The 25,182-nt window shown below is 42.7% G+C and overlaps 1 protein-coding gene across 7 annotated transcripts in view; it reads left to right on the top strand.

The window, feature by feature from the left end:
* Nucleotides 1–25,182, top strand: part of ZC3H11A (zinc finger CCCH-type containing 11A) — a 754,301-nt gene that overhangs the window by 25,548 nt on the left and 703,571 nt on the right. The gene's annotated exons all lie outside the window — the stretch shown is intronic.

The raw sequence follows: 25,182 nt of genomic DNA, 5'->3' as shown, positions 1-25,182 counted from the left end.
CCAGAGCATTTGGAGCGAAACAGCTCCCTAGATATCCTGGGATGACTGTTCCTCTAAATAAAGTGGGAGATCATGGTTTGCAAAATAGTAAAGAACCCCACAGGTACACCCAGTGGGAGCATTTGAAAGAGAAAGAGGATGCGGGGTAGTATATTCATTTTAATGATATTTACTTTTCCTAACCAAGTGTGTGATAGGCTGGACCATTTTCGTAAGTCATCCCTAATCCTGTTTAGCAAAGGGATGTAATTATGCCAAAAAAGAGATTGGGGATTAGAAGTGAGATAAATACCTAGGTATTTCATGTGTTTCGATTCCCATTTAAAGGGAAAAAGAGGCTTCAGGGAAGTCGCCTCGGACTGGGAGAAATTAATGTTTAAAATTTCCAGTTTATTTTGAAGTTGGAGATTGATTGAAAGGTGGAAAATGCTGACGTTAAGTTAGGTATTGAGATGCGTGGCTGCTGAATAAAAAATAGTATGTCGTCAGCATAAGCTGCGTATTTGTGGGAGCTTTTGCCTACTTGTATGCCTTGAATATTAACATTGTTCCTAATTGTAGCTAGGAAAGGTTCTAAGGTAATGGCAAAGAGGAGGGGAGACAGGGGACAGCCCTGCCTGGTACCATTATGTAGGACGAAAGGGTCACTCAGTGTCCCATTAATTCTAATTTGTGCTGTGGGGATAGAATATTGGGATGAAATAAGGTGGTACATCTTAGGTCCCAATCAAAAGTGTCGCAAGGTCATCTTAAGATAATCCCAGTCCACCCTATCAAAAGCTTTTTCAGCATCAGTGAAGAGGAGTAGGATGGGCTGGGCACTCCTTTGAACATATTGGATTAGGGAAATCTCTCTAAGGGAGTTATCTTTTGCTTCTCTATTGGGAATGAAACCTGATTGGTCTGCGGAGATCCAACTAGGTAGTAGGGGGAGCAGGCGATTTGCCATTACTTTGGCAAATAATTTAATATCAGTATTTATTAGTGAGATTGGCCTAAAACTGTTACAGAGGCTAGGGTCCTTATCAGTGAATAAATAATAAATAATTCCGCGCCAGATAAAAATAATGTAAAAAAGAAAAAATGAGTGAAGCAGCTACACCCTAAGCAAAAAATGAAAAAAATTCCATAAATGCATGAATGTGAAACAAGAGGGGTTGGGGAGCGCTAAATAAGTGACCAAAAAATTAACTATATATATACCAAAGGAATCCTTAAAAATGTGAGTAAATTCAAATGAAAAAATACCAGCCTGCCCATAAAAATAAACTTGAGTGAACAAAATTCATAAAACTGAATACCAGTGAACAATAATAATTGTGCAATCGTGACATGTGATGTCAAAAAAATATATTATAAAATAATTATATATCAAATATAAATTAGCATCAATAACAAAGTCCATCCAGAATTGGTGCAAGATCCTGATGTAAATCTTTGATAACAAAAACGTGAGCAGCAAAATCCCTTCACCATCACTGAAAAAGATTCACCAATGTGCTCATAGAAATGGATGTCCGCTTACCAGATGGAGTTGACCAATTTAATTAAAAAAAGGTCAAATAGGCTTTAGCAAGATATTGCTTGCTGCAATGGAGAAAAATATACCAAACTCTTGTCCTCACATCACAGGGTCTCACGCATGGGATATAAAATAGATGGAGAGGAACCGAACATAGTGTAATACCATTTATTAGGAATAAAAGTAAAAACAGAACATAGCCAAATGGCTACTCACATAGAAGGTGCCATCGCCCGGCACTGAGGCTGGAAAGCGTATCTAAGGATGGAGAAATCCGATCTGTGGGAGAAGTTTCCCGGATAATCACGGCAGCAGCGTGCGTTCCACCCTCGACGGACAGACAAACCACGGAGGCCGGAAGTGATGTAATTGCGTGACCAAGTACCGCCTCGACGTACGTTTCGTTTTACACGTCTTCAGGAAGCGTACTTGGTCACTATGGAGACAATTTAAATAGAGTATAAAATTTGCATAAAGAGGAGGAGTTGAATGCTTCACAGCCTCAGTGCCGTTCATAGAACACCGTACAACCTTCTCAAATAGCAGTTTGATTGACAAAGGTAGATTCGCTTCAACAAAATCATTTACACAATATGAATATTTGTATATATTATTACTAATAGGAAATAAGTTTCAATATTGAAAATGAAATGAAGAATATTCCGCCAGTACCTAACTATGAAAAATAAGACAATTCAAAAATAAAAATAGATATAAAAACTTTTATATATTCACTAATCATAGTGAGTATAACTCAATATGAATTGAGAATAAGAAACCGGCTAAAAAAGACTAAGGCCCAACAGTATATAGAAAAAATGTCATATATAAAAAAATTTATATAATGAATAAAAAAATGAAGAAAAATTTGAAAAAAAATATAAATAAAAATAAAAAATATTAAATAAAAATGAAAAAATTAATTAATTAATTGAATAATAATCAAATCAACAAATTAATATTTTAGAATAGTGAATATAAACTTTCAATTTAAAAACAATATTCAATAGACAAAAAATATTAGTAGAAATTAAATGATAAATATTAGGAAAAATTGATTAATTATGTCTAAGAAGAAACCAGCATAAACCTAATCATTAGTCAAAAAACAATTTAAATCTAGTTCAATATTCAGGCCCTGCGGCTGCATCGTTTGTAAACGGTACAGCCACTGGGTCTCATTCTGAGAAACAGCCTTTTTAAGGTCAGTACCTCTCCAATTGGGGGTGATCTTATCTATACCATAAAAAGTAAGTAATCGGGGGTCTCTATTGTGGACCATACGGAAGTGCCGTGATACACTATGGTTTAGATAACCTTTAGAGATGTTGGCTACATGTTCGTTGATACGAACTCTCAATTTGCGAGTGGTGCGACCTACATATTGGATTGAACAGGGGCACTCCAACACATAAGTAACATAGCTAGAATTGCATGTAATCAGAGGTTTTATGGAGAATTCTTGTCGGGTAACCTTGGAGTGGAATTTAGAAATCTTTTTCCCTGCTCTATTTGTAGTACGGCAGGCCTTGCATCTGGTGCAATAATAGAAGCCTGATCCATCCAAAAAGGTAGACAGTTTTTTTGGGGGGTCAGGCACATTTGGGGCTATCATATTCCTAAGTCCTGGTGCGCGTCTATAAATAAACTTTGGTTTGGGGGGGAGTAAATTCTGTAAATCTCTATCCTTACAAAGTATGGGCCAGTATTTATGAAATATTTTTTCCACACCTCTGTATTGGCGATGGAAACCTGATATAAATGGGATGTCCCCCAAAAAGGGGGCTTTTTCCTTAGGGACTAAAAGGGAATCTCTATTCATGGCCAAAACTTGGTTTTTGGTTTTTAAAAGATTTTTAAGGGGATAGCCCTTCTCCTGAAACTTTTGGGTAAGGATCTCAGATTGTACATGGTAATCAGTAATATCATCACAATTTCTCCTAATGCGCATATACTGACCCTTGGGGACGGCTCCTAACCATTGTGGATGGTGACAGCTGTTTACTGGCACAAATCCATTACGGTCAGTAGCCTTGAAAAATGTTTTGGAAACCAACCTATTCCTTTGTTTGGTTAAAGTAAGATCTAAGTAATTTATTTTATTTTTATTTATTTCAGGTACTTATATAGCGCCGTCAATTTACGCAGCGCTTTACATATATATATTATACATTCACATCAGTCCCTATACCCTCAAGGAGCTTACAATCTAAGGTCCCTAACTCACATTCATACCTATACTAGGGACAATTTAGACTGGATCCAATTAACCTACCAGCATGTCTTTGGAGTGTGGGAGGAAACCGGAGTACCCGGAGGAAACCCACGCAGACACAGGGAGAACATGCAAACTCCAGGCAGGTAGTGTCGTGGTCGGGATTCGAACCAGCGACCCTTCTTACTGCTAGGCGAGAGTGCTACCCACTGCGCCACTGTGCCGTATCCCAACTAAATTCAGCAGTAAACTTAAGTCCATAGGTGTTGTCATTCAGACTTAGAAGAAAATCTTGAAAGTCCGATATGGTGCCCTCCCACAAAAGAATGACGTCGTCAATGTACCTTTTATAGTACCATAACGATTTATTAGGTTGATGGTAAATGGTTTCATGTTCCCATTTATTGAGCACTATATTTGCAACACTGGGGGCATACCTAGCCCCCATGGCAACTCCTTTGACCTGATTGTAAAACTGGTGGTGTGCCCAGAAATAGTTATTCCCCATAGCCAATTTTAGTCCTTCGACTAAAAATTCAATTTGCAGTAATTTAAGTTTTGATTGATCAATAAGTGCTAATTTAACCGCTACCAGGGCATCTTGTTGTTTAATATTGGTATAGAGTGATTCTATATCAATAGTCACTAGTAAAGTGTTTGAAGATATCGTGATATTCTGTAGAGATTGAATAAGAGCTCGGCTATCTTTCAAATATGATCGCCCAGAGATGACTAAAGGCTGAAGGTAAATGTCCAAGTACTCTCCTACACGGGAATATAAAGACCCTATCCCGCTCACTATGGGTCGGCCGGGGGGTTTTTCTTTACATTTGTGTATCTTGGGCAATATATATAGGACTGGGATACGTGGGGCTTTAGGAATAAGATAATGGGCTTCCTTTTTATTGAGAATATGTAACTGTAAACCCTTGTTTACCCAACAAGAGAGTTGTGTTGTAAATTGTGGTGTGGGATCTGACAATAACGGTTTATAGGTGGTAGTATCTTGTAGCAATCTTTGAATCTCTAAATTATATTTCTCTTTGCTGAGAACTACTACTCCTCCCCCTTTATCCGCTGGTCGGACTACTATTTGTTTATTATCTTCTAATTTTTTAATACCATCACGGATAGACTGATTAGTACTGGATTTTGGGATTTTAAGTGATTTTACTTCCTCCTGAACCATGTTTTTAAATACTTCAATGTGGTGATGAGTGCTTTTCTTAGGATTAAAGACTGAATTATTCTTGAGTCCACTATGCAAAAAAGTGGTCTCAATCCCTTCAGAGAAGGAAGGAACATTTGTTTGTGAAGAAAAATGTTTTTTGATATTTAGTTTCCTAATAAATTTCTCTATATCAACAAATACATCAAACTTGTTGATATTTTTGCTAGGTGCAAATTTTAACCCTTGTGATAATACTAATAGTTCTTCCTCTGACAGATCTACTCCAGATAGGTTAAAAATCCCTGTATTTAATTGTCCCGTTTTCTTTTTCTTTCTCCTTCTCCCTCTACTCCCTCTTTTTCTGTAGGCTCTTTGAAATGTTGGGGTGTAGTGGGTGGGATTCTGTAAGGTCCTTTCCATTCCTTCCATTCCCCCCCTGGTTGATGATAATTGTAATGGTTATAATAGGGTCGGCCTCGATAATTGCCCCTATAGTTGCCTCTAGGGGGTCTGGGTGGGTAATGGTTATATTCTTGATTATGATATTCATACTCATAATCAGATGGTCTATCTGACAAAGGCGCAAACCTATTTTGTGTAGGTACCGTATAAGGTGTTGGATAAGAGTAGTTAGTATTATTTGGTAAAGAATAATTTTTACCCCTCTGAGGGGGGTTATTCCTGGGGTAAGAAACTGGTTTATTGGAGGTTCTTGCTGGAGTGGGAGGGGTTGCCCTCTTGTTAAAATCCTTGGCTAATTGATTAACAGCGTTATGTATTTCCAGGTCTCGTACGACTGGAGGTACATTGGAATTGGTTGGAATTGAATCAGTTTGCCATTTGTAAACCTGATTCTGTTCAAAGTCTTTAATATCTCTCTGGTATTTTTTAAGCTTCTTTTGCTGAATGTCAGTATCATATTTGGACAAATGTGTATGTAACTGTTGGGCTTTATCTAAAAACTCTTTAGTTTCTTTGAATGAAGAGGGAGTAGAGGGAGAAGGAGAAAGAAAAAGAAAACGGGACAATTAAATACAGGGATTTTTAACCTATCTGGAGTAGATCTGTCAGAGGAAGAACTATTAGTATTATCACAAGGGTTAAAATTTGCACCTAGCAAAAATATCAACAAGTTTGATGTATTTGTTGATATAGAGAAATTTATTAGGAAACTAAATATCAAAAAACATTTTTCTTCACAAACAAATGTTCCTTCCTTCTCTGAAGGGATTGAGACCACTTTTTTGCATAGTGGACTCAAGAATAATTCAGTCTTTAATCCTAAGAAAAGCACTCATCACCACATTGAAGTATTTAAAAACATGGTTCAGGAGGAAGTAAAATCACTTAAAATCCCAAAATCCAGTACTAATCAGTCTATCCGTGATGGTATTAAAAAATTAGAAGATAATAAACAAATAGTAGTCCGACCAGCGGATAAAGGGGGAGGAGTAGTAGTTCTCAGCAAAGAGAACTATAATTTAGAGATTCAAAGATTGCTACAAGATACTACCACCTATAAACCGTTATTGTCAGATCCCACACCACAATTTACAACACAACTCTCTTGTTGGGTAAACAAGGGTTTACAGTTACATATTCTCAATAAAAAGGAAGCCCATTATCTTATTCCTAAAGCCCCACGTATCCCAGTCCTATATATATTGCCCAAGATACACAAATGTAAAGAAAAACCCCCCGGCCGACCCATAGTGAGCGGGATAGGGTCTTTATATTCCCGTGTAGGAGAGTACTTGGACATTTACCTTCAGCCTTTAGTCATCTCTGGGCGATCATATTTGAAAGATAGCCGAGCTCTTATTCAATCTCTACAGAATATCACGATATCTTCAAACACTTTACTAGTGACTATTGATATAGAATCACTCTATACCAATATTAAACAACAAGATGCCCTGGTAGCGGTTAAATTAGCACTTATTGATCAATCAAAACTTAAATTACTGCAAATTGAATTTTTAGTCGAAGGACTAAAATTGGCTATGGGGAATAACTATTTCTGGGCACACCACCAGTTTTACAATCAGGTCAAAGGAGTTGCCATGGGGGCTAGGTATGCCCCCAGTGTAGCAAATATAGTGCTCAATAAATGGGAACATGAAACCATTTACCATCAACCTAATAAATCGTTAAGGTACTATAAAAGGTACATTGACGACGTCATTCTTTTGTGGGAGGGCACCATATCGGACTTTCAAGATTTTCTTCTAAGTCTGAATGACAACACCTATGGACTTAAGTTTACTGCTGAATTTAGTTGGGATACTATCAATTACTTAGATCTTACTTTAACCAAACAAGGGAATAGGTTGGTTTCCAAAACATTTTTCAAGGCTACTGACCGTAATGGATTTGTGCCAGTAAACAGCTGTCACCATCCACAATGGTTAGGAGCCGTCCCCAAGGGTCAGTATATGCGCATTAGGAGAAATTGTGATGATATTACTGATTACCATGTACAATCTGAGATCCTTACCCAAAAGTTTCAGGAGAAGGGCTATCCCCTTAAAAATCTTTTAAAAACCAAAAACCAAGTTTTGGCCATGAATAGAGATTCCCTTTTAGTCCCTAAGGAAAAAGCCCCCTTTTTGGGGGACATCCCATTTATATCAGGTTTCCATCGCCAATACAGAGGTGTGGAAAAAATATTTCATAAATACTGGCCCATACTTTGTAAGGATAGAGATTTACAGAATTTACTCCCCCCCAAACCAAAGTTTATTTATAGACGCGCACCAGGACTTAGGAATATGATAGCCCCAAATGTGCCTGACCCCCCAAAAAAACTGTCTACCTTTTTGGATGGATCAGGCTTCTATTATTGCACCAGATGCAAGGCCTGCCGTACTACAAATAGAGCAGGGAAAAAGATTTCTAAATTCCACTCCAAGGTTACCCGACAAGAATTCTCCATAAAACCTCTGATTACATGCAATTCTAGCTATGTTACTTATGTGTTGGAGTGCCCCTGTTCAATCCAATATGTAGGTCGCACCACTCGCAAATTGAGAGTTCGTATCAACGAACATGTAGCCAACATCTCTAAAGGTTATCTAAACCATAGTGTATCACGGCACTTCCGTATGGTCCACAATAGAGACCCCCGATTACTTACTTTTTATGGTATAGATAAGATCACCCCCAATTGGAGAGGTACTGACCTTAAAAAGGCTGTTTCTCAGAATGAGACCCAGTGGCTGTACCGTTTACAAACGATGCAGCCGCAGGGCCTGAATATTGAACTAGATTTAAATTGTTTTTTGACTAATGATTAGGTTTATGCTGGTTTCTTCTTTAGACATAATTAATCAATTTTTCCTAATATTTATCATTTAATTTCTACTAATATTTTTTGTCTATTGAATATTGTTTTTAAATTGAAAGTTTATATTCACTATTCTAAAATATTAATTTGTTGATTTGATTATTATTCAATTAATTAATTAATTTTTTCATTTTTATTTAATATTTTTTATTTTTATTTATATTTTTTTTCAAATTTTTTTTCATTTTTTTATTCATTATATAAATTTTTTTATATATGACATTTTTTCTATATACTGTTGGGCCTTAGTCTTTTTTAGCCGGTTTCTTATTCTTATTCTCAATTCATATTGAGTTATACTCACTATGATTAGTGAATATATAAAAGTTTTTATATTTATTTTTGAATTGTCTTATTTTTCATAGTTAGGTACTGGCGGAATATTCTTCATTTCATTTTCAATATTGAAACTTATTTCCTATTAGTAATAATATATACAAATATTCATATTGTGTAAATGATTTTGTTGAAGCGAATCTACCTTTGTCAATCAAACTGCTATTTGAGAAGGTTGTACGGTGTTCTATGAACGGCACTGAGGCTGTGAAGCATTCAACTCCTCCTCTTTATGCAAATTTTATACTCTATTTAAATTGTCTCCATAGTGACCAAGTACGCTTCCTGAAGACGTGTAAAACGAAACGTACGTCGAGGCGGTACTTGGTCACGCAATTACATCACTTCCGGCCTCCGTGGTTTGTCTGTCCGTCGAGGGTGGAACGCGCGCTGCTGCCGTGATTATCCGGGAAACTTCTCCCACAGATCGGATTTCTCCATCCTTAGATACGCTTTCCAGCCTCAGTGCCGGGCGATGGCACCTTCTATGTGAGTAGCCATTTGGCTATGTTCTGTTTTTACTTTTATTCCTAATAAATGGTATTACACTATGTTCGGTTCCTCTCCATCTATTTTATATCCCATGCGTGAGACCCTGTGATGTGAGGACAAGAGTTTGGTATATTTTTCTCCATTGCAGCAAGCAATATCTTGCTAAAGCCTATTTGACCTTTTTTTAATTAAATTGGTCAACTCCATCTGGTAAGCGGACATCCATTTCTATGAGCACATTGGTGAATCTTTTTCAGTGATGGTGAAGGGATTTTGCTGCTCACGTTTTTGTTATCAAAGATTTACATCAGGATCTTGCACCAATTCTGGATGGACTTTGTTATTGATGCTAATTTATATTTGATATATAATTATTTTATAATATATTTTTTTGACATCACATGTCACGATTGCACAATTATTATTGTTCACTGGTATTCAGTTTTATGAATTTTGTTCACTCAAGTTTATTTTTATGGGCAGGCTGGTATTTTTTCATTTGAATTTACTCACATTTTTAAGGATTCCTTTGGTATATATATATTTTAATTTTTTGGTCACTTATTTAGGGTCCTTATCGGTTTAGGAATGAGAGTAATGTGAGTGGAGAGGGATTCTGGACGTAAGCATGAGGAATGAGAGACTGAGTTTGCATAAGCTGTGAGGTGGGGGAGCAGAATGTCGCTGAATGTTTTGTAGTATAAAATGGTGAACCCATCAGGTCCGGGTGCTTTACCGGATGGGGAAGATTTCAAAGCCGCCTGAAATTCCTCGACCGAGAAATCCTCTTCCAGTTCTTTAAGGACAGACACGGGCAATTTAGGTAGGTTAGCTTCTTTCAGGTAGGAGAGCATGCGGTTTCGTCTCTCTTTCTGAGATAGAGAGGATAAGTCATTTTTAACATTGTAAAGGTCCGCATAGAACTCCTTGAAGGCCTTAGCAATGTCTGGAGTTGCATGGGCAAGCTCTCCTGATGAAAATTTTGATTTTTAGAAATAAATGACTGCATTTTGTTTAGCTTTTAATGACCTAGCCAGTAGTCTACTTGGTTTGTTCCCCCACTCATAAAATTTCTGATATGCGCTGGAATTTTCTCTTAGTGTCTAAATTGAGAAGAGACTTTAATTCCTCTCGTTTAAGTGTGAGGGATTGGAGATGCTCAATATGGAGAGATAGTTTATGTTGCTTGTCAAGATCAGCTATTTGTTGACCATGCTCCCTTTTCTTTCTGGCACCAAGCTCAATGAAGCGGCCTCTAATAGTAGCCTTATGAGCTTCCCAGACAATGGAGGGAGAAGTGTCAGAGGGTTTATTTTCCTTGTGATTGTGATAAATAGGAGGCCAGCATGGAAACCTCGGCTTCATTAGTAAGAAGGGAATCATTAAGTTTCCAGTTATTAGTACGATGTGTCAATGAAGGCATGGTCCGCGTCATTGACACAGGTGCATGGTCCGAGATAGTTGCGGTGCCTATGTGAGTAGATTGTAAGAGGGGGAGATGAAAGTGATCTAGGAATATATTGTCTATTCTAGAATATGATTTGTGTGTTGTGGAGAAATGTGAGATTCTGCTTGGGATGGCGGAGGCGCCAGGCATCCATTAATTGGAGGCCCAGGAGCCTCTTTTTGACAAATTTCAAGCTTTTAAAAGAAATATTAGAGCGGCCTTGGGACATGTCTATTGTTTGGTCTAGAGACATGTTAATGTCTCCTGCTAAAATAGTAAGACCTTTGGTGAAGTGTGACAATTTAGTTAGGGTTTGTGAGAAAAAGGTAGGTTGATTTTGGTTTGGACAATATACATTTGCAAGGGTACATTGAGGCCTATGAAGCCCCTGAGGAAGAGAAAGCGACCGGAATCATCAGCTAACATATCAGATAGACGAAAGGATACACTTCTGCTCAACCCAATGGCCCCTCCCTTAGCTTTGTTGGTGTCAGATAAGCTGTAGTACCATTGCGGAAAGTGGGGTGAGGTCAATTTAACAGGAGTTGTGTGGGTTAAATGCGTTTCTTGAAGAGAGGCAATGGAGCATGCGGCTTGTTTTAGTTCACAAAATGTTTGGTGCCGCTTAGCGGCGACATTAAGACCCCTAACATTGTATGATATAATCTTTAACGTAGCCATTGTTATAGCAAAGTGGGATCCTTCAGCCTATACTTCCATGCATGCCAACGGGGGGGGGTGTTGAATGGAGAGGGAAAAAAAGAAACGAAGAAGAGAATGCACATATAGAAAAATCATATACATGAATTAAAGAACTTGTGGGAAACACATGAATAACTCGCAGAAATCTGCAGTGGTCCCATTGGGGAAAGAGAGCGAGCAGCCATCCAAAACCCTGGGCAGGGATTGAATGAGACAACTTTAAGATCGCACGCACTCGCTAACCCCAGAAGGAGAGGGGGACAGGTTTTATGCTGTAAGGGAAGGGCAGTAAAAGAAGTGTGCCCTGACAGCACTCGGCCTGTGAAAAACAAATAACTTATAACTATAAGTAAATAATTAGTTCCAGTTAAATAAGAAGGTCATGTAGGCAGGAACAAGATCAACTTAAACAATAGAGTTCCTACAAGGCAACGCATGTTTAGACCAAACTGGTGCGACAACAAAAGAACATAAGAAAAAAACAGTGGTCAAACCAATGTCAGGTAAGCGTCGGCGAAGTATAGTCAGGCAAAGGTGCAAATAAACTGTAGGAGATTGAGTATCTACATTGGTAGAATGGGGTTGGATGAAAAAATGCGCAATTCAACCATGCTTTTGTGCAGAGCCTGGAAGAGAGGTGCGTCCTCTCTTTTGAAGGGGTTTTTCTCCAAATTGAATCCGCTGGGTTAGAAAATTTGGGAAATTTGGAGTCCTGCCAGCCTGGGAGCTCCAGGGACGGAAGATTAAGATCCTGCAAGAAGGTTGTAAGTTCCTCCGGAAACCTTATGCCACGTACACACGAGCGGACTTTACGGCAGACTTTGCCCGGCGGACGGGATTTCGTCGGACAATTCGATCGTGTGTGGGCTCCAGCGGACTTTGTTTTCTCAAAAGTTGGACGTCCGTCCATGTTGTAACATGTTTTAAATCAATCTGTCGAAATCGAGTCCAGTCGAAAAGTCAGCTCGTCTGTATGCTAGTTCGACGGACAAAAAGACACGCTAGGGCAGCTATTGGCTACTGGCTATGAACTTCCTTGTTTTAGTCCGGTCGTACGTCATCGCGTACGAATTCGACAGACTTTGGTAGATTGTGTGTAGGCAAGTCCGTTCATTCAGAAAGTCCATCGAAAAGTCCGCCGGGCAAAGTCTGCCGTAAAGTCCGCTCGTGTGTACGCGGCATTAGTGTGTGGGAACGGCCATTTTTTGTGGCAATCAGGCAGGCTGGGAAGCCCCATCTATATGTGATCCCGTCTGAACGTAGGTGATCAAGGAGCGGCTTTAAAGCTCTACGGTGGTCTAGAGTATCCTTGGAGAGGTCTGGGAATATGATGATTACCCCGTCAAAGTCTGTTAGGCAAACCCCGCATCTTCATCATAATGGCATTTTTATCCTCGAAGTAATGCAAGCGACAGATGACGTCTCTGGGCTGGTCAGAATTAGCATTGCGGGGTCTTAGGGCGCGGTGTACACTGTCAAAGCGGAGTGGTTCAGTGACAGGGTTACCCAGGATGGTGTTGAAAATGCCTTGTATTAATGGTTCGAGCTCATTATCTCCAGTTGCCTTATTTCTGCGGTTGCGGTTCTCCAGGGCTTCGAGTTTGTATACTAATCTTAATCGATGAGCGAATGCTAGCTGGGTAAGTGTCTTGCAGTTCTTTGATGGCTAGGGGGTGTGTGTCCTGCCGTGACTCAGTTTCCTCCACTCTGACCAAGATGTGTGACATATCAGTTCTAACAGCAGTTATTTCTTTTTTAATGGACTTTTCCAAGCTATGAAACATACCTGCAAGTCCTTTTTTAAGACCGCTCATCAGCGTAGTCATTTCGGAACCAGCAGGGGATCCAGGATCGTCCATAAGATCCGAGCAGTATGAGGAGGCCGGAGAGCTCTCCCTCACAGAGGCAGCGTGAGATGAGGGAGAGGCACTTGGTCTTGAGGTTCAGGCCTGATCCCCACATGCGTTGGCTAAATATTGGCGAATAGAGCCTGCGGAAACTGGAATAGACAATGACCTCTTGCCAGATCTTTTACCAGGTGCAGAGCGAGATTTAGTTGATTTGGCAGGCATAACTGCAACTATAAGGCCAGTAGCTGTATGGGGCACTTCTTACTTACATTCGCTCAGTGCCATACATACATCAAAATACTATTACTATTTGTAAAGATTCTCGTGAAGATAAGATGCAGATAATAACAGGATCACTTCATTAGCTGCAGAACTAGGAGATTTAATTTGATCAAAGTCTAGAGGAATAGGAGCTGTACAGAGTGTGGTGGCACAAATTGAGATAGGGAGTACTTGGAGTACAAAGATGGCCGCCGACTTCCAGAGGTAGGCCGGAGCCGCGGACTTTCCTAGCGAGGGTGGCCGGCCGGGTGGGTACCGTATCGTGATGGCCCCAAGCGGCTTCGTATGGGCCCAAGTTCGGGGACCCGGCTATATGAGAATGTCCCAGCACTGAAGGGGGAGCCGGCTGAGGGGTAGGTGGTGGAGCGACCAGGTACTCACCGCTTCCACGAGGTAGAGCAGGCCGGAGCGGCAGGCCACAAGATGGTGTCAGGCCTCCGGAGGCCGGTGTTTAAGAGATGGAATTTCCGGGTGAGTTGCCGCTGGTGCAAAAGAACTCTGTGGGCACGGATGATTTTACAGCCAGGGAGCTATGTCAGAGCTTGTCCGTGGCCTCCAGTCCGGGGTAACGAAGAGTGGAGGGCTCCGGGTGTTTAGTAAGCCCCAAAATGGCGGCGAGCATCCGAGGCTCGAATTTGGCTGTAGGCCCAAGACTGTGCAATGTGGCCAAAAGGATCAGAAACTCCTCGGGGGCTGCAGCTGAGGGTGTCCAGATGCTCCTGAGATGGAAATGGAGCTTCGGTGGGGTGAGAAAGGGCAAGGATGGCTATGGATCCAAGTTCCCTAGATGGAGCACAGCTACCACACGTCCTCCCTGTTGTCCTGTCAGTTTAAATAAGACAAAATGCTCACCGGCGAATAGTAGTAATTGTAGCCATGCAAGAGGGACAGTGCCCACTCTTGTACTTGAGTATGCTATGTGGAGCCCTCTATGAAGCTGCCTCTCGGGTCCCAGCAGTGCCTCTCAAGCAGGAGGAGCATCCGCGGGGAAGGTGCCAGTGTCTCAGGGAACACGCTTATGAGTGCGGCGTCTTAACCGCGAGGAACGTGCACGCTACCCACCACTACTGCGCGTGCACGATTTTCGGCGCCATTATCAACAAGAATTCTCTTTTTGGCATTTTGCCGAAAAGGTAATTTTTAGCCGATATGTTTCGGCGGCCGAAATTTTCTTTACAGGGCAAGAAGTGTTGTATTGTGGGTGTCTGTAGATGCAGGGATTTTAGTTTTAGCATGGACCACTTTAAGTCTTCGTGTCAGTGTAACTGCCTGCCTGTTGTTCCAATAATGTATAGTTATCTCCCTTTTTTTTTTTTTTTTTTTTTATTTTTTTTTTGACTTAAAAATGGAACACCAGGAAAAGTACTAATTTTATTGTGAATGATTTAGAGAAGTTATGTGCAATCCTTTCCCAAATAGGTCCAGGGGTTAAGTGTAAAGGCTAAAAATTTAGTTTTTATTATGTCAAAAACTGACAGTGAGCTTCTGCAGCTCAAACTCCCAATTCTGGCTTGCCTACAATTAAAGTGGATGTAAACCGGAAATTTTTTTTTTTTTTATCATACTGTAGAGTATAAGATTTCCTATCATTTGAGCCCAGTCTTGCCACACAGAGTTAATCCATCTCTGAGCAATCCTTTTATTGCTCAGTGAGAAAAATCTTGACAAACTGAGAAAAACTTTGTCAAATACTCCCCCTTGCTGTGAGTGACCGCCTAAGACACATGCATTATTTTTTAATTCCCTCCCCCACTCCTTTCTTCAGCAGCTCTGCAAGAATTGGCTGTTCCACACCTCAGCATGATTTGGCATGCTGAAGTCATGTGGCTACTTTCCTGTCTTTTCACTTGATGTTACAGATCATAGCAGAAGTTCAGTGTTAGAAATAAGGAGGAGGAGGAGAAAATGCATATTGACAAGGGGAGTCTAGAGGTGGGCGGGGAGTCTGACATATGACTCCACCCACCAAGCTCCAGACAACAGACTCACCCACAGAATCTGCAGTTTTTTGGGTCTAATAACAGACAGAGGGGAGACATTTGACAGGTAAAGATACATGCAGGAGGCAAGTATATCCTTATAGATTAACCCCCATGGCAGTAGTTTAGAAAGGATGACATTGGGTTTACATCCACTTTAAGGCCTCATGTATATTGCTGCTGGTAAACGGACGTTTTGGAGCAGTTGGGCATTTTTGTTTTCAACCACTCCTGAACTCTCCTCTGTTATCTTATCAGTACATGTACACAGGTTTGTTTTATAGTAGTTTCTAGGCAGTTGCGTTTAGAGGCTTTTTTGGAACCCAAAAAAATGCGTTCAGAAGCGGTGTTTAAAGGCATTCCAAACCCTGCTAAATGCAGCTACCCGCGCTTAGGCACGTTTTAGTCCTAGTAACGTTTTTTAAAGGAAAATACTTTATTAATTTTGAGCCTGGAAAATGCTAAAAACACACCAAAAACTCAATTATCACTGTATGCAAGCTTGATATATCATGTGATATTCCCCCTCATCAGCCAATTATGCTGTAGAATACACACACTCTGGTTAATTATGTAGCTGAACCTACATATTAGAAAAGTATCCTATGGATGTGTCCAGTAGCGACGAACTCTGGTCCTCTCACGCAATTTTCTACATCTTTGGAGCCTCAGCAAAAGCAACATCAGGGGCATTTCCTCACACCTGCTCATCATGGGATCCATATTAACAAACCAACAATAACAGCTAGCTACAAGCATACTGCTTTCTCAGCTGATATTCACACTGTTCTCTCACAGAATGGCTGAAATAGTTAATACTTGTTTTTAGTGCTTTCTAATAGGGATGCACCGAAATTTCGGCCACCGAAAATGGCCCTTTCAGCAAAAAGCCGAAAGAATTCTTGCCGATGCTGGCGCCGAAAATTGCACATGCGCAGTAGAGGCGGCAGAACCGGCAGGTGACGTTACTCATGTGGGCGGCATGCACTGTCCTCTCGGTTAAAACGCCGCACTCGTAAGCACGTTCCCTGCTGAGGCGCTGGCATCTTCCCCGCAGACGCTCTTTGTGCTTGTGGGACACTGCTGGGACCCGAGAGATGGTACTGGGAAGCGAGAGACGGTTTCATAGAGGGTTGCGCATAGCATACTCCAAGTACAAGAGTGGGCACTGTCACTCCTGGATGGCTACCTTTACTATTCGCTGGTGAGCATTACTGCTTTTGCTTTCTTCAACTGACAGAAACAAACTAGTAATTTTATTTCTTGATTTTTTTTTTTTTTTTTTTTTTTTTTTTTTTTTATTATAGTAATAGTACTGACTCTTTAAAATGACTGTCTGCACTGCAGTACATCTGATCTGACTTGTAGCAAAAAAAATTATATAATTGAACTGACTGATTAAATATGATTTGGAATGGATTGCAAATTGCAAAATTGCAAGCTGCTTTTTTGAGCTATTCTGTAGTATACAGTATAAAATTCATGCGCTTGCTGTTATTGAATGTCACTTTGACAGCGTAGTATAAGTTATACTTATACTGACATGACAGCAAGCGCATGAATTTTTTTAAACATGACAGTATGCAATAAATAATCTATTTCAAATATATAACTATATTTATTGCGTACTGTCATATTTAAAAAAATTAATGCGCTTGCTGTCATGCCAGTGTTGTATAAGTGTAAGGCTGACTGCAGGTCAGCCTGTATTTGTAGGAGGAGTCAGGCTGCATAAAACCTGCCCTCCTTTGCCTCCTCCCTTGTGGTTGTAGGTTCTCGTATCATCTCTTCCCGGTAGCGTCATTTCTGGTGCGACCTGTCTGACATCACTTCCAGGTTTTCGTCTCGGCTAGGAAGACGTGCGGCTGCAAGGGGGGCTCCGAGTCTCCCCGTTTTTTTACATGCAGGATACAGGTTTGGTCGGGAGGGGTCCACGGGCTAGTGGCAACTAGGGGTGCAACGGATCGTCAATGATCCGTGATCTGAACGGCTCAGCCTGCTCGGATCGGCACACACGCGATCCGCGTAGCACTCTGCTGCCTCGGCCTTAGGAAAGGCCACAGCTTCGGTCAAGCTCCGGCCAAGCTCCGGAGTGGCGGCCATCTTGGTATACCCGGCGGCGGCCTAGGTGATCGGCGCGCTTACGTCCTCATCAGCCGCCTCAACTGCAAGCAAGCTCCAATCGTAGGGGAGATGTGGATATTACAGTGGGTGAGATTGTGGATATTACAGTGGGGACTACATGGTGGTGGAATTTTCACAGGTTTTTGTAAATTCAATTAATATTTTTTTTTTTGATCCGAAAATGATCCGATCCGTGACTCCTGATCCAAGGAACCACTGAGGTTTTTTTTTTGATCTGTTGCACCCCTAGTGGCAACCCTCATCTGGACTGTCTCAGGCATCTACTGGCTGGAGAGCTCCCTGATGGGGGATGGCGGTCTCGACCCCTCTCCTCTGGCGGCGGTGCAACCATTTCCGTCAAATGGTGGGATGGTGAGGCTCCCTCTCCTGATCACTGGGGCACAGGGCGCCTGTACATCCCCATCCAGATGCCGCTACTCTCCCCATTTCAGGGTCCGGTCGGGTTCGGAGCACTGCCGGTTTCCCAGTGTCAGTTCTGACGTCAGTGGCTCGGGGCTGAGGCCGTTACTGTGTGTATGTCTGATACACGCATGCGGTTCCTTGGGAGCTGTTAATCTCTCATAACACGCATGTTGTTAGGCTGCACTCTGGCTGGCTCTGGCATTACCTGCAAGGCTGGGGGTCTCCGGGGTCAGGAGACGGGGGTCGGAGCTGGCTGGACTGAGGCTGCAATAGTAATCTTAGTGTTTAGGTCTGCTGTCACCACTGACTAGTCAAACCCATGGAGAAATACGGAAATGCCTTATTCATGTTAAAGCATAGGCATGTATAGGCAGGGTATCCCCCCCTCCTGAGCTCCTCATGGTGGGTCTCCCCCTTCCTGAGCTCCTCGTGGTGGGCCTCCCCCCTCCTGAGCTCCTCGGGGTGGTCCTCCCCCCTCCTGAGCTCCTTGGGGTGGTCCTCCCCCCTCCTGAGCTCCTCGGGGTGGGCCTCCCCCCTCCTGAGCTCCTCGGGGTGGGCCTCCCCCCTCCTGAGCTCTTCGGGGTGGGCCTCCCCCCCTCCTGAGCTCCTCGGGTTGGGCCTCCCCCTTCCTGAGCTCCTCGGGGTGGGCCTCCCCCTTCCTGAGCTCCTCGGGCTGGGCCTCCCCCCTCCTGAGCTCCTCGGGCTGGGCCTCCCCCCTCCTGAGCTCCACGGGCTGGGCCTCCCCCCTCCTGAGCTCCACGGGCTGGGCCTCCCCCCTCCTGAGCTTCTCGTGGTGTCAGAGGTGATCGGAGGCTGGATCCCGGTGCGGGGGGGTGTGTTTCTCCTGATTACACTTACACTCCGGGCACAGCACCATCACTGGGGGTGTTCGGGGGAGGAATTGAGGCGTTTCAGCTGGCCCTGGGCACACCGCACACACATTGCTCCCTTCCAGCGGTGCAGTGTCATGTCACAGCATTTCGTTTGTAGGTTTTGGTTTGTAGTTTTCAGTTGTAGCTTTTTGTTCGTAGTTTTCCTTCATAGCTTTTCTGTTGTAGCTTTTCGATCATTGCTTTTCGATCTCAGGTTTTCGTTTGTAGATTTTCATTTGTAGCTTTTCAATTTGTGGCATTTCATGTCGTAGCCTTTCTTTCACTGCTTTCCTTTAGCTAGTGCTCACATCTAGGATCTGTCACGTCTAACGGATCTATATGGGCTGAGGTTTCGTTTTAATTCCACAATCTTCTCGCCCGTATACCATACGTCATACATGCACGTTCACCATTACACCTTTACTACTACCCACCACGGTCTGTGGGTACCTTAGCCCTGAGTGTTCGTTTTTAATTACCTGTCTTGGTGCTGCAGGTTGCTCGGGCTCGCTTACTGCATACGCTAGGGTGGTGTTGTCATTAGGTTCACAGTCATGTGCCATTGGTCTTGTTTTTTCTGCACCCTCATCCTCATACTTGTCAGATACCAAGGGGTGTTGTTATTTCATAGGCTCATTGTCTGTTTATATTCTCTGGTCGTTTTCACACAGTAGGGCTGTTTACGTTCTCCTACCGCAGGTTACCCATCACGTCTAAGGGGTTAAATCAGATTGAGGTGATCGTTTTTAATTGGCTTGTCCAGTGGCAGGTCTCCTCATCTGTTCTCACGCAGCTCATGTTTGTCATGCAATTTTACGTCTCTCATACAATTTACATTTCTCGTGCAATTTTACGTTTCTCGTGCAAGTTTTACGTTCTCATGCAACCGGCGTTTCTCATGCAGTTTGCGTTTCTCATGCTGCTCACGTTTCTCGTTCAGTTATGTTCCTTCACACAGCTTACTTGCATTACATCTTTATTTCTGTTTCATTTATTTCAGGTTACCATTTACTTCAGTACCTGGACACATTTTCAGGTTTCTTGGCCGGTGCTTACCTTTTCAGTTTGCCTATTACACCTCAGGTACTCGACCTGGTAATCACACAAGACTGGCATACGTTGGTCCCATTCTTATGGTGTGTTTTTTTTGGGGGGGTGCGGTTGGTCGCAGGTAAGTTCTTGGGGGCGATTGTTGCATTCTTGGTAATGTCAAGTTTATTTTTTTTGTTTTTGCAGGTCATGTCTCGAATAAGCGGATGTTGGGGACTTCGCTTCTATCTCTCCTTCTCTGGCTAGGGGATCGGAGCACGGTAGCTGACCCTCTTTTCAGACCCTGGACCCTCCTAAGGCCTCATTGTTCACACATAGCTAGCCGCAACTCTTTTATCTGATGGCAGAATTATGCAGGGGGTTTGCTTAACCGGCTTCGGCTCGGGAAGCCCAGTTTTTTTAGGTTGTTGTTCCCTTGTGCGTCAGACGCAAGTGCGGAGAAAGTTACCCTGCGGACTGTGGTTTCTTCCCTCTCCTAAATCTACACTACCCTTAATTCCCTAGCTACGTCCTGCCAGGAGTTGCATAATCAAGTGGAATGGTTGGAAGTCAGCCTAATGCAGCTTCTACTGGCTTAATGGTTATTGTATTCCGGAACCCCCTCGGTGCCTAAGCCGGTACCGGTAGGCCCAGGTCTCAGACGCAGATGCCTGCGCCATGCCTTCTCCTTGGTTCCAGCAGTTAGGTTCCCATTGGGCTGACGCAGCAGCCCTGTTCGATTTAGATTTTTATTTTTGAATGCCAAGAAGGCTTATGTCACTGTTTGGAATGTTTTCCAGGCTTTCCGGTCGAGTTTTCCTAGTCCTGACAGTTACAACTTCCAGTGCCTATTAGTTTTTCTGTTTTTTCCACTCCCAACTCAAATTGGCCCACGACAGGTCGTATCTGGCTGGGACTCAGCATTTCTGTTTTGAAAGACCCTGACAGGCCTTTCTTTATTTTCTACGCACCCTATTAAATCCATCCTCAAAGGGATCCTGAGGAGTAGCCCTCCTGCTGTGCCCTGCAGACTTCCCATCACGGGTCATATTTTCCGTGATGCCTGACATGCTCTTGAGGTCTCCTTTTTTCAGTTGGTACCCAGCTTGGCGCTCAAGGCAGAGGTATATCTGGCCTTTATGGTTTGAGACCAGGGGAGTTGCGCTGTCTGGCCCAGAGTCTCGCATACTTTTGGCCAATCAACTGGTTAGGCACCCCAGCCTCTTCTGGTTACATCTGCATGCTCACAAGACACAGTAAGCGGGAGGCAGCACTAACATCAGGTTCTTGGAGACCAGCTAGGCGTGGTACCAGACATTGGTATTAGACCAGCTCATCAGTTTTACGTCTGATAAATCCAGGGATGGTCCTCTGTTACCTTTTCCTTTGTGCTCCCCTCTCCGCAGCGCAATGCATACTTCATTGCCATCCCCTTTTGGCCAATTGGGGTCTGGACCCTAAGCATACTCTGGCCATTCATTCAGGATGGGAGCGCTTCCGCGGGTTTGCACCAAGGGGTCCCAGCCCTTATTATTTAGAGTCTGGGTAGGTGGAGGTTGTCTTATTTCTCTGGGTTTGTCCCAGAGCCACTTTTTGAGATGCCACAAGCATTTGTCAATTTGGCAGATTGCACGTTAATTGTGTGTGTGATAATTGTTTGTTAACCTTTCATCCTACTGTGTTTGTTTATTTTTGCCCCCTTTTAGGCATACTGACCACGTGACCCTGGCACACCTCAGGTCAGTGTTCTCTGTTGCTCTTTGATCCTTTCCTATACTATCCACAGATGACTCCGAGTACAAGTGTAAGGCTGACCGCCGGTCAGCCTGTATTTGTAGGAGGAGTCAGGCTGCATAAAGCCTGCCCTCCTTTGCCTCCTCCCTTGTGGTCATAGGCTCTCGTATCCCACCCACCCATCCCCTTTTTTCTTTTACTTTTCATTCAATTTTCTTTCATTTCAAACTTGGGTATGGCCCCTTTTAGGCATACTGACCACGTGACCCTGGCACACCTCAGGTCAATGTTCTCTGTTGCTCTTTGTTCCTTTCCTATACTATCCACAGATTGACTCTGAGTACAACTGTATAACTTATAATACTACGCTGACAAAAAGTGACACATTTTATTCAATGACAACAAGGCGCATGGAGTATACTACAGAATAGCTCAAAAAAATAAAATGGCATGCAATTGCAATTTGCAAGCAATCCATTCCATTTCAAATCAAATTTATTCAGTTCAATTTATATATTTTTTTTTTGGTACAAGTCAGATGTACTGCAGTGCAGACATAACTACCTTGCATGCCAAGAGCAGCACCATTTAAAAAAAAAAAAAAAAAAAAAGATGGGTTAGTATTTTATTTTTTAAAGCTGCCTCCTGGGGTTAAGCTTTTAAATTGATTTCGTCCTCTTCCCCTCCCCTGCCCTCCAGATTTCACTCCCACTATAAATCATTCTATGATATTATTCTACGTTACCAGCAAAGGTGGACCATGTCTGCAGTGTGGAAATATTTTACTCTTTGCTCAGCAGAAATTTCAAGAGGGGGTACAGTGCCAAAGAATTTTTCAACAGGTTTGATACACCACCTAAAAACACGTCATCCAGTTCAGCATTCTGATTACAAGAAAACAGCGCCACTTTCAAAAAGTGCCTCAGGCTTAACACCATCTGTGGCCACAGTGTTTGAAAAGGTTAAAAAATGTGCAAGTGACAGTCCCAAAGCTCATGCCATTACAGATAAAATTATGGAATTTATTACATTAGACGACCAGCCATTCTCTGTTGTGGAGGACGTTGGATTCCGTAGGCTCATGCTTCATATTGAGCCGCGTTACTCACTACCAAGCAGATGCTACTTTGCAGATACCAGTCTACATGAATTGTTTAGCAATGTTAGAAAACATGTTCAGGAGCTCATGACTACCGACATCTTAGCAATCAGTTTTACTACCGACATTTGGAGTTCAGACGTCAGTCCAACAAGCATGCTCAGCCTGACAGCGCAGTGGATAGATGACAAATTTCAATTGCAAAACATCCTACTTAAGGCACGTGAGTTTGTTGGATCACATACTGCAGCAGCAATATCTGATGCTTTAAAAACCATGCTTGACACTTGGCACATTGAGAAGTCCTAAAGTGCATTTGATTGTCTGTCTGAGATAATGCGCGGAACATGGCAAAGGCAATGGAGGACAGTGAACTTCAAAGCATACCATGCATGGCTAACACGCTACAATTGGCTGTGAATGAAGGATTGCTGAGGGTCACTTTAAGCATTCTCCGCTTGCTTATTCCAGATTACAAGCTTTGCAGATGCAGTTTGGAATGGCACCGAAACGATTGCAGCAAAATGTAGCCACTCGTTGGAACAGCACCTACTATATGCTACAAAGTCTTTTTGAACAAAAGCGTGTTTTAGCTGCATACATTGCAGATTACGAGCTGCCAGCAACACTGAGTACACATCAGTGGACGTTAGTTGAAAAGAGTTGGTCTCTTCTATCTCCATTTGAACAGTTAACAAAAGAAATAAGCTCAACTAATGCTTCCATTGCTGAAGTTATCCCCTTGATTGCTGCACTGAAGCGTCTGCTTGGAAAAGGGGTAGAAAGAGACCATGGCGTAAAAACGGCTAAAACCACTCTACTGGAGGCAGTTACCAACCGGTTTCAAGACACCGAGTCCAACCCTCTGTACTGCATTGCAACAGTTCTAGATGCTTGATTTAAAGAGCGTTACTTTAACGTGGCGAAAAAGCAGCGTGCACGGGAAATGATACTGGCACAAATGGAGGTGGTGGAAGGCTCTAGTGAAGGAGTTTCGAGGTGTCGCACAGAGTGAGAAACGGTCGCATAAAAGTGAAGAGGAACACACTCCTTCCATATCTGATATGTCTGAAGAAATTTTACACGAATGCACCCCAATCCATAGCGGTGCCACAACAAGTGCAGCTACCCAATAGCTGGACATTTATTTAGCTGAACAGCCTATTGCCAGAAGCGACAATCCCCTTGAGTACTGGTGCATCAACAAAGAATGTTTTCCCTTGATTGCACGCAGATATTTATCTGCCCCAAGCACCAGTACAGAGAGTGTGACTTTTCAGTCTAGCATCTCATATTCTTGATGAGAAGAGAAACCGTCTCTCCTGTGAGAAAGCTGAACAGCTTTTGTTCTTAAAGTAAAATCTGCCACTTCTACTGAAATAGATTTAAAAATCCGTAGCATAGTCCAATTCATTTACCATGTTGAACATAGTAAATGAATTTGTATTGGACTGTGCTATTGGACAAATGGAACATACAACATAGTATGACTGACTACCTAGTATGTTCCAATTGTCTAGTTGTGCCATTTGTTGGTTGTTCATTGTAGTTTTTCTTCTACAGTTTTTTGCACTTCAATTTAAGAGAGAACTCCAGCTTTTGAACTACTTTACCATAGTTGCTGTTGGGCCAAACTATGTCTCTCCCTAAGATGTCAGCCTGCTACATGTGCAAATGCAAAACTGTATGTTCTGTTTCTGTGGCTGTTTACATACTACAGTACTATACCGCACTGTGTTCCGGGTATGGGCGGTGACTTCCATAAACACAGACTAGTCTACATTGCTTGCTGTGATTGACTGAGCACCGCTGCTGTAGACTAGTCTGTGTTCCACTTCCAGGATGTCTCCCCCATACCCGGGGCTAGAACATAGTGAAGTCTACTGTGTGACTATGTATCTAACCCACAGCTACATACATACACTTTTATATCGCACATCCAGCCGCTGACACCTTAGGGAGAGAACTGGGGGGGGGCGGGGACTACTAGTTCTCATTTTAAGTTGAAAGAAGATAATAAAATAGTGCAGCGTTATGCTATAATAAATTTTTCTATGTTATATTTACAGAAACTGTGAAACAGAATAACGGCCGCCTGCCATATTTCTGTTATGGTTAGTTGAGAGAGTTCCTTAACCGGTTCCTGACCGGCGCACGCCGATGTACGTCGGCAGAATGGCACGGCTGGGCAAATGGATGTACCCGTACGTCCCTTTGAATTTGCCGCCGTGCCATTGCGTGAGCCGGCCGGGACCTCCATGAGTCGGGTCGCGGGTCCAGCGGACTCTATCGCCGCGGGGATACCCGCGATCGCCTCACGGAGAGGACGAACGGGGAGATGCTAATGTAAACAAGCATCTCCCTGTTCTGCCTAGTGACAGTGTCACTGATCTCTGCTCCCTGTGATCGGGAGCAGAGATCAGTGACGTGTCACACGTAGCCACGCCCCCACACTAGTAGTAACACTCCCCAGGACATACTTAATCCCTCCCTAGCCCCCTAGTGGTTAACCCCTTTACTGCCAGTGTCATTTACACAGGAATCTGTGCATTTGTATAG

Source organism: Aquarana catesbeiana, linkage group LG02 (genome assembly GCF_042186555.1).
Source record: "Aquarana catesbeiana isolate 2022-GZ linkage group LG02, ASM4218655v1, whole genome shotgun sequence".
NCBI lineage: Eukaryota > Metazoa > Chordata > Amphibia > Anura > Ranidae > Aquarana > Aquarana catesbeiana.
Note: the sequence above shows the minus strand (reverse complement) of the source record. Positions and strands in the feature narration are given on the sequence as shown.